A 10,614-nucleotide genomic window follows, 5' to 3' on the forward strand; every position below is an offset into this window, starting at 1 on the left:
CCCTCTTGGATCGGTTGGTGGACCCCTGACCTCCTTTAGTACAAAGTCACCTTCTTTTATATTTCTTAGTTTTACTCTTTTATTGAAATGACGCGCAATGCGCCTTTGGTAGACTTGTACATGATGCAAAGCTCTTAATCGTCTTTCATCGAGGAATAAAAGCTCTTCATACCTCTCTCTTACCCATTCAGCTTTCGGTAGCTTACTTTTAAGTACGATGCGTAGGGATGGTATTTCCAGTTCGACTGGTTGAACTGCGTCCATTCCGAAAACTAAGGAGTATGGAGTTACTCCTATTGATGTCCGTATAGACGTTTTATAACCCTATAATGCGAAGTGTAATTTATTCGGATTGTCTTTGTAATTTTCTGCCATTTTCTTAATGATGACTGTTATATTTTTATTTGCTGACTCTACAGCTCTATTCATTTGAGGTCTGTATTGGGATGAGTGATGATGTTTTACTTTATAACGAGTTAAGAGGGTCTCGACTTCAACTTTAAATTAAGATCCCTGATCACTAATTAGTTCATGTGGAACTCCATATCTACAAAACATGTTTCGTTCGAGAAACTTTACGACATGTTTAGAAGTGATATTCACATAAGAAGCAGCCTCAATCCACTTAGTAAAGTAATCAATGGCAACTAATACGTACTCGTGCCCTCCTGATCCTGTTGGAGAGACTTTTCTAATTATGTCAATTCCCCAAGTCGAAAAAGGCCAAGGGGAAGTGAGATTGTATAGTTCGGATGGTGGAAGGTGTTGTAAATTGGCGAACATTTGGCACTATGGACATTTTTTAACATATTGTATGCAATCATGTTCCATAGTGGACCAATAGTACCCTTGTCGTGAAATTATTTTCGAAAGCATTTTACCATTCATGTGAGGTCCACAAACACCTTTGTGAGTATTTTCCATAAGGCGTGTGGCTTCCGGTTGGCCTATACATAGGAAGCTTTGACCATTAGGTCCTCTTTTGCATAATTGACCATTTATTAGACCATATTGGGCCGCAAGTGTTTGTAAGGGTCGTTGGTCTTTCGATGAAGTATTTTCGGGATATGTGCCATGAGTAATATATTGGAGGATATGATCATACCAAGGATTGTCTCCTTCAATGTCATTTATTTCCTCTATGGCGTTACAATACGTTAGTTCTTCTCTTCTATCAACGCATAATGGCCTCATATTTAAGTGATCTGGAATGTTGATCATTGAGGCTAATTTTGCTAGTACATCGGCAAATTGATTGTCATCCCTTGGGAGATATTTGAAATCAATATGTTCGAAATGCTCAATGAGTTTCTCTAGGTGTGCTCGGTATAATATCTTTGTGGAATTCTTTATTTTCCATTTTTTAATATATGATTTATAATCAAACTGGAGTCTCCATATACCTCTAATTTTTGCACACTTATGCTAGCCGCTGCTTCTAATCCAATAATGCACACTTCACATTCTGCGGCATTAATAGTAACCTCAAAGTCTAATTTAACAGAGATTGGAGTATGTTCTCCCTCTGGACTTATGAGTAACACTCCTACGCCACATCCTTTTTGACTGGACGCAGCGTCGAAGTACATTACCCATTTATCATTTTGTGTCATGAGAATCTCTTCATCCGGAAGATGAGTAGTTTCTACACGACTTGTTTGAATTGGATGTTGTGCCAAAAAGTTGGAAATTACTTTTCCTTTCATTGATTTTTCAGGAATTTATTTAGCTCAAATTCGGCCAACATCACCAACCACTTAGATATCCTTCCTTGTATGGGTGGTTGTTCAAACAAATACTTTATCGGATTTTGTTGAGAAATCACATGAGTAGTGTGTGGTAACATATATTGTCGTAACTTTTTGGTTGCCCACACTAATGCTAGGCTTGTCTTTCCCAAGGTGCTATATTTTGTTTCATATAGGATGAATTTCTTACTTATGTAATATATTGCACGTTTGACTTTTTCTACCTCTTGTGCTAACATGGCGCCTGTGGCTGTGTCTGTAACTGTAATGTATAGCTTAAGAGGTAGTTTGGGTATTGCTGGTTCTAAAATTGGTGGACTTTTGAGATAGTCTTTGATTTTCTCAAAGGCCTTTTTGTATTAATCGTCCCATTCATGTTTCTCCTCTTTTTTCAATTTTTTAAATATTGACTCACAAGTCATAGTCAATTTGTTGATAAATCGACTAATGTATTGTAATTTGCCAAGGAATCCCCTAATTTCTTTTTCTGTTTGAGGGGGAGGCATGTCAATAATTGCCTTTATTTTAGAGGGATTGATCTTGATGCCACGTGTGCTTACTACGTATCCGAGTAACTTACCAGAAGTTACTCTGAAGTCGCATTTTTGTGGATTCAATCGCATTTTATATTCTTTTATGCGAGTGTAAAATTTGCGTAAAGCTTTTATATGTCCTATTCTATCATTGGACTTTACGATCATATCATCCACATACACTTCTATTTCTTTATACATCATATAGTGCAAGAGAGTCGTAGCCGTTCTTTTATACGTAGCTCCTGCATTTTTTAAACCAAATGGCATAACTGTGTAGCAATACGTACCCCAAGGGGTAATAAAGCATGTCTTTTCTTCATCTTCTTTTTCCAATAAAATTTGGTTGTAACCTGCGTAACCATCCATAAAGGATAACATCGCATGTTCAGCTGTGTTATCTACCAATATATCAATATGTGGTAGAGGAAAATCGTCTTTAGGGATAGCTTTATTAAGATCCTTAAAGTCGACACGCATGCAAACTCATCCATCCTTTTTAGGGACTGGAACGATGTTCGCTACCCATTATGGGTAATTACATACACGAATAAAACCGGCTTCCAACTATTTTTGTACTTCTTCTTTTATTTTTAATGCGACATCAGGTTTCATTCGTCGAAGTTTTTGTTTTACTTGTTTAGAAGTAGGGTTCAAGGGAATGCTATGTTCCGCGATTTCCCTATCTATTCCGGGCATGTCCTTGTATGACCAAGTAAACATGTCTTCGAATTCTTTGAGTGTCGATATGAGGGTCGATCGCTCTTTCGGATTTAGAGTTAAGCCAATTTTGACTTCTCTCTTATTTTCGTTAGTTCCTATATTAACTATTTCAGTTTCTTCAACGATAGGGTTCTTTTGTTCTCGTTCATTCATTAGTTCAACCAATTTATTAATGTTATCATCTTCATTAGATTGACTGTTATAGCATTCGAAAGATTCAAGAGAAGGCATATACTCGGAAATAGAGCTCATATTATTAAAATAAAAAGAGAGTACATCAAGAGAAGAATCCTCTTTGGGATATTCCTCCTTAGTTGTAGAAAATAAAGACTCAGTAATGGCCACAAGGCCTAAATTTTCAGCTTCCCTAGAGTCTATAATAGATTCATCGTATGATTCTTCAAACATCTTCCCTTCGCCTGTGACGATTTCCAGTTTATCGCCTTTGTGATTGATCCATTTGAAAGATTTCCTCCATCCAAGCTCAAAAGTTTCGTTTGAAGGGGTGATCAACAAGGTTGGGTCAAAAGCTTCATCTTGAATGGCATTTTGATTGGTCATTATTGCGACATGATTTTGCTCTAGTCCAAATAGCAAGTTAATGCTTGCCCATCATAGCACCCTAGAGTTGGGTGTTTTGATTTAACAATACTAAGATCGTCATCCAAGAAGTAGCAATCATGAAATATTTCAAATCAAGGCTTCTTGATTCCTTCCAAAACTAAGGGTTCCGGAAAGTCGTAGCATGGGTAATCTTCTCCCTCCCTAATGAATTGTCCATTAAGGGTTTGTTGATAGGATGGGAGTAAAGTGATTATCCCTTTCTTATTGTTGTCTCTACGTGCTTTGTTTTTTGCATCGTGAGACTCCAATTCTTCTTTGGTTGGTTTATATCCTAATCCAAAGGAGAAGCTTTTATTTGGGATAGGAAGTAAGAGAGATTTCTTCATTCCTATTCCCAAAGGCATCCCAGGAAAGTAACTACTCTTGAGCAAGATATTGTTTACTATGCGAGTGGAATATGGATCAAGCTTGAATGTTTCTTCAATGTCTTCTTCCATTTCAATTGTGAAGATTGGCTCCACAACGAATCCCCACATGTCCTCTTCATCATTATCATGGTTTATTTCTAAGAGTGATTGATCATTTATTGCTATTTTTAGTGGAGAAGCATGTATAGTCATATGAAGCCCTTGATAGTTCAACCTAATCATTTCATGAAGTGAGGATGGTATTGCACTAAGCTCATGTATCCAAGGACGTCCAAGTAAAAGGTTGAATGTAGGTTTTATGTCCATAACATGGAATTCAACCATCTATTTAATTGGGCCTGTGATAATTGGTAGCTTAACAGTTCCACACACCGATCTTCTCGAATTATCATAGGCCCTAATGCTTTGTTTTGTTGATTGGAAATCTTTTTCTGGATTTAGGCCTAAGTATTTTGCCGTTCGTAATGGGCATACGTTTACAGCCGACCCATTGTCTACCAAAGTTAGAGGGATATTGTATCCCTTGCATCCCACAATTAAGTATAACGCATCGTTGTGGGTAGTGTCTTTTGAAGGAAAATCATCATTAGTGAAAATGATTGACTTGTCGGATTTCTCGCTAGTAAGCAAGCTAACGAGGTCATGAGGGGTTGTGTCCGTACTTATAGACAAAGTCGTTAAAACGTTCATGAGAGAATTCCTATGTTCTTTATATTAGAAGTACTTAGGAGTTCCCAAAATCCTAACATTCGCCTTGGATTGACGAATTTGTTAGACCAATGGATCTTCCACCTCAAGTGGAGGTGATATTGTATTTTGTGTTTGACCTTGAGTTTGATTTTGTGTGGTCGAAGATCCATTTGGTGGTGGTGCTTGGTAGACTCGCCCAAAACGAATTAAATGATCTATCTTATTTGGGTAAGTCATAGGACTCATAAACTAACTTTCTTCTAGAGGCTTTGGATGTGCCTCCATTTCAAGATGTACCATGAATTGTGCTTGATGCCACTGTTCATCCAAGGAGAGATTCGATAAATCTTTCGATATCCCCAAGAAATGATCCCAGTCAAGCGCTCCATTTGTTTCATTTTGTAAAAAAGATGGAGGTGGGACGGCGGCATACTTAGAGACATATAAGTCTTCAAAGTTGTCGTCCCATTGTCCACATACTTCATTAGTTGCCCCTATGAGTGTTGTGGATAGAGGTTCTCCTATGGGTGTGATATAGTCCAAAGGATTGAACGTATCACTTCCTATATGGTCTTCATCGATGTGAAACACCCCTAAGGGGGATGCATTATTGTTAGGTTTAGGCGTGGGAATGATCCCATCGTCTACTAAATCTTGTATTTTTTGCTTTAAAACATAGCAACGTTCAGTATCGTGTCCAACGCCTCTATGATAAGCACAATAAGAACTACCGTTCCATTGAGGAAACCTCCTTTCCGGGGGAGTGGGTGGTGTTGGCCCATTTGGCGCAAGTAAGCATTTTTCATTTAATTTTTCTAACAATTCTTTATAGCTTATAGGAAATGGAGTAAATTTTCTCTCTTTTGTCCATCTTTTTCTAGGATCATCATATCGATTTGTGTTATTGTATTGCGTGGAAGTCGCAAACACGTCAATAAAGGATGATGCATTATCATTCCCCTTGTAATTATTCTTAGGTTGATGATGATAATGAGGTTTGTTTGATTTTTCTGTAGCAAGATCATCTTCAATCCTAGTAGCCACAGAATAGACCTTTTAAAAAGTGTCTAGACCAAGGTAACGTAGATGTTTGTTGTACTTTTCATGACAGTTGTCAATGAATTTTTGTACTAACTCGAGTTCAGGAGGCCTTTGGGCAAGGTGGCCACCTTTTCTCGCCATCTACCATAGAAAGCAATGAATCCTTCATCGTCGCCTTGCTTAAGCATCTCGAGTTCACGTAAAGTTGACTTGAACTCTACGTTACTCTCATATTGGGTGATTAAAGCCGGAACTACATCTTTCTATGTCGCTTTAAATTTTGGATCTAGCCCATAGTACCACTCTCTCGCGGTTGGGTCTAGTGATAAAGGGAAAGTCAAAGCATAAAGCTTAGGATCAACTCCCTTTAGTGCCATAGTGCCAGTAAAACACATTAAATGATTTTGTGGATTATTGGTCACCTTCTATATTGTCAAGTCCGTAGCTACGAACTTTTCTAGTAAAGCAAGTCCTAGGGGAGGAGCAAACTTTTCTGCGTCAAAGTACTTGTTCCCCATTGTAGAACGAAGAACTAGCTCTCCAACGATTTTTCTTTGATGGATAACTGCTCTATCTTTTCTTGTAAGGCTAAAGTTTCGGCTTTTTTCTTTTCAGCATTTTCCATCTTCTTAATTCTTCTCTCCTCGGCCTCTTGAGCCTTTTCCTATCTCAAACGAAGAATCTCTTGTTGAATTTCTTCGACGGTTGTCATTGTTGTTGGACTAGGATTAGTTGTCTAAGGAAAGTTGTTTGAAAGGGGATGATCTTTGAGTGGTAACGTAGAATGCGAGTGCCCGGGGGTCCACTTTCCCAAGCTTGAAAACCAGCCCTAAAGGAGTACGAAAGGATAAGTAAATCGATACGCTTGTTTAAAAAGGAAAAAGAAAAAAGACGCAAAATATACTCAAACGGATAACATCGCCCTAAACAATTCTTCAATGAAGATATTGTTCGCACGAGTCAATTTGTTTTTTGAGAAATCAAAACTGACTCGTCCAGTGGGCGCGCGCAAGTGACTTAATTGCGCACGGCTGTCGCGCGCAACAAAATAACTTGCGCTAGGAGGGGTCGCGCAACTTCTTGAGTTGTGCGCGCCACCAGCTCCTATTTTTTTTTTTTAATTCGAGCGTTTAATTCATTTTTTTGTACTTGACTCTTTTTTTTATGTTATCCTTTGAATACGAGTTTTTTATTTATTTATTTATTTTACGTTATCCTTTGAATACGGCCCTAAATCACGAAGAGACAACTTCGTAATTGGGAACCTAGACCAAACTAAAAAAGAAAAAAAAGAAGACTATCCTAACACGTTGCACATAGCCACATAATCACATAAGCATGTCATAAGTCAAGATTCACGCAATGCCGTTCTAAGGTCAAAAAAGGCTTGGGTGTCCAAAGGCACCATACCTTATGAAACGACACATAAATCAATCACTCAACGTGCCGACCCATGACATCGCCCTCCCAACATTTTGTTGGTGATACGGGTGGGATGATTGTTATTGATTTCGGGATAGATGCCTAGTGTTGGCGACCCCTAGTCAATGTGCCAATCCCCAATGGTTTAAGTGTGCTGTGCTTATGCATGATGCAATGTTGCTTGTTTGGTTTTTACTCTTGTGCAAAAGGAAGATATTATGCGTTCAAGTCTCGCTCTCTAACTAGAGATTATCCAAGTTAATTCTCATTACAAACCATAGGAAACCTAGTGTTGGATACCTTGGAACATAACTACGAATTAATCATGTAACCTCTAAGTCTCCAGTTGAGTCGTCACTGTAAGGAAGGTGATCCCATCGTAAGGGGTACTCTCCTTAAATGCCCTTGGCCACTTAAAATCCTAGGAATTTACACTTGTTAGGGTGTAGTAGGATTTGAATTCCTGGCTGTCTAGGGGACCTTGAATTAGAATTGATTCTATCATCACGCTTTTTTGTAAAAAACAAGTAGGAGTCGCCAATGAGTTTAGGAAAACTCATAAACCTCGTTCATGACTTTCTTCCATGTGGAGTTCATGGAATAATTAGCACGAATCATAAGTTTTCCCATGCCCAAATTGTTCTATAAACCAGAAATGAGTTCGGGAGTGAGGGAACTAAGATAACGTTCCTTTTAGAGGGGAGTCGTCATCCTAGCCCTAGTACGGCCTTTTACTAGCTCTTCCTTTTTTACAATTTCATCACAAAACAATATATGCAACGCGATACCTAAAACTATGTTAGTTGATTTTATTTACAAGCATTAATCACGTAGGAATTACATTGCAAAATTCGTTATTCTTATTTAATAATATATGTGAAAGAACAATAAAATATACAAGATTAGCCTTGGCTTAAGTGATCAACCAACAATTATTTATTTCAATTCTAATCTTTATTTAACGCAAGATACTATGTGGAATTAAGTAATTAACTATTTTAAAGGTGATCAAACAACACTAATTAATTAATTAAAGTCCTTTTAAACAAGAAAGAGGTGATTAACAAGAAAGAGGTAATTAAAGTCCGTTTAGAACACTTATAGACTCCTTCTTGTTGGGGAACCTCTATCGTAGTAACAAGATATCAAAAGGGTGAGTGTTTAGGACAAGAGGGCTAGGTTGCACAAGTTCACAAATTATTTCGCCAGAGTTTTAGGTTAATTTCTGTCTGTTTAAGCCTCGGTTTAAGCTCGTATTTATAGGGAATGATTAGGTTTAGGGTTTCGAGCATTCTCCCGCAGCAGGTGTCGCTGGCAACAAATACAGTTGCGCGCGGCATCCCAGCGCAAGTTATAGAGTTGCGCTGCTATGTGCAGCGCAACTAATCGTCTTGCGCGCGGCTTTATGGTAAGATTCGATTTTATATTTTCCGTATAATTCCGAATAATTCTGAATTTTCCATAGCGCAACTCTGAAACGCTGGGTGTCGCGCGCAACTGAATTAGTTGCGCGCGGCAGTGCAGCGCGACTTTGTGAGATGTGCGCGGCTTTTTCTACAGCAGCACTAAGTTTTAACCTAGGCGCTCCTAAATCCGTCATTATTAGGGTTTAAGAACGGGCTTAAGCCTAATTATGATCGGGTTTAGTTAATTGGACCTTTGTTTTGGCTTTTTCTTTAATTTAGGCTAGTCTTTTGTATTTTGTGGCTTAACCAGTTATCCATATGTATTCTTCACTTCGATCCAACACGAAGATCGCTTTATTTATCGTCATTGCACTTCCTGTCAGGACAGGAGGCCAAAAGTAGATGTCTACAAGTTGATATTGTGATTAAATTGGTTAATTGGTTTTGTGCATGTGTGTGATTAATTGAAGAGTAGCTAACTTTGATTGGTGCACTGGATTGCATTTTAAGTTCACATTGATACGGGCAATTGATTTGTGGCTTGCATTTGTCAATTGAGTTGGTTTGTGAAGTTCCTAGCTAGATTCTCTCGTACTTGATGCTAGTTTGACCTTTAGAAGAATAGCTTATCATACTCTTTTGATTTCTTAATTGAACTTCCCTCGCAACACTCGACTTAATCAATTCCAATCCCGATTAGTTGTATCCATTGCATGTGTATGTGGATCCTAAACCCTAGTGTTTGATATATTTGGTTTTAATCTTGTTTTCTTAGTTGTTTTAGAGTACACACACCTTACTTTACCTCTTCAAAATAGCTTAACTCTAGCAATAATGACCACCTCCCATTCCCAGTGGTTTGACCCTTGAATTACCCCTATACTAGTTATATGGGTGTGTTGAGTGATATAAATTTTGTTTCGCCTAGGGAATATTAGTCCAACGACCTAGTCTCCACCCGTTGTCAAAATGGCGCCGTTGCCGGAGAATGGCGTAGTTGTTTGCTATTGTTGTTGAGTCTATTTCATTTTATTTCAAAAAATATAAAAAGATTTTTCTCCTTTAGGCTACATGTGTAGCCGTGCTACTAATAATTTCTTTTGAGTATATGTGTGCAAGTTAACATGGGAGAAGTCCCAAGGCTTACATTGAAGGAGTTGGGCACTCCGGGTGCATACAAGTATAAGAGGGGGATTACTCCATTATTGATCCCGGAAAGTAACTTTGAAATTAAGCCGACAATGATAACTTTGATTGAAAGGCGACAATATAGTGGAGGAACAAATAAAGTCCCCTCAATCATCTTAAGGAATTTGAGAAATATTGTAACACGATTAAGGTGAGCGGGTTAGCGCAATAATTTATAATGCTAAAGCTATTTCCCTTTTCTCTAATAGGAAGAGCTCAAGAATGGATTGATAAGGGAGTGATGCCTAATTCCTTGAGAACTTGGGATGAAATCACTAAGGAATTTCTTTCCTCAAAGAAAACGGCGGAGACTAGAGATTTGATTTAAAGTTTCAAGCAAAGGACTAGTGAAAGCCTCTAAGAAGCATGGGAGAGGTACAAGGATTATCAAAGAGAGTGTCCTTACCATGGAATTCCGACTTACCAAATCATTCAAATCTATTATGGTGGTTTGAGTCCTCAAGGGAGGTCAAGTCTTGATGCCGGAGCCGAAGGCCCAATCATGAGTAATACGGTGTTAGAGGTTGTTGATTTGATAGTTGATGTAGTGAGGAACTACATGGATTGGCAAGAAGTTGAGATAGAGTCGACAAGCGAAAATGGCTTGATTGATTAACTCAATGCCATCAATAATTTGTCTACACTACTTTCGAACTACATGGAGGTGGTTTCTATCAAGGCTAAGCTTGATACGCTTCCTCACAAGCACAAACTCTTCCCTCCCAATTTATGGGGAGAGGTACATATTCTTACTCTAACCCTCTTTTCGCTTCTTGTTGCATGATTTGAGAATGTGGATTGAGTGATTATGACGCTTCTTTTTTCCCAAATTCTTTGTGATGGATATAATGACTATGATGGGGATAGGAAT

General features: G+C 38.3%; 1 non-coding gene across 1 annotated transcript; it reads right to left on the minus strand.

Moving 5' to 3' along the window:
* Positions 1–10,051: 10,051 nt before the first annotated feature.
* LOC145560888 (small nucleolar RNA R71) lies at positions 10,052–10,157 on the minus strand. Its single transcript, XR_014093483.1, has one exon. It is a non-coding gene; the product is annotated as a small nucleolar RNA R71 (small nucleolar RNA).
* Between the last annotated feature and the right edge of the window lie 457 nt (positions 10,158–10,614).

This window comes from Chenopodium album, chromosome 9 (assembly GCF_948465745.1).
Source record: "Chenopodium album chromosome 9, dcCheAlbu1.1, whole genome shotgun sequence".
Lineage (NCBI taxonomy): Eukaryota > Viridiplantae > Streptophyta > Magnoliopsida > Caryophyllales > Amaranthaceae > Chenopodium > Chenopodium album.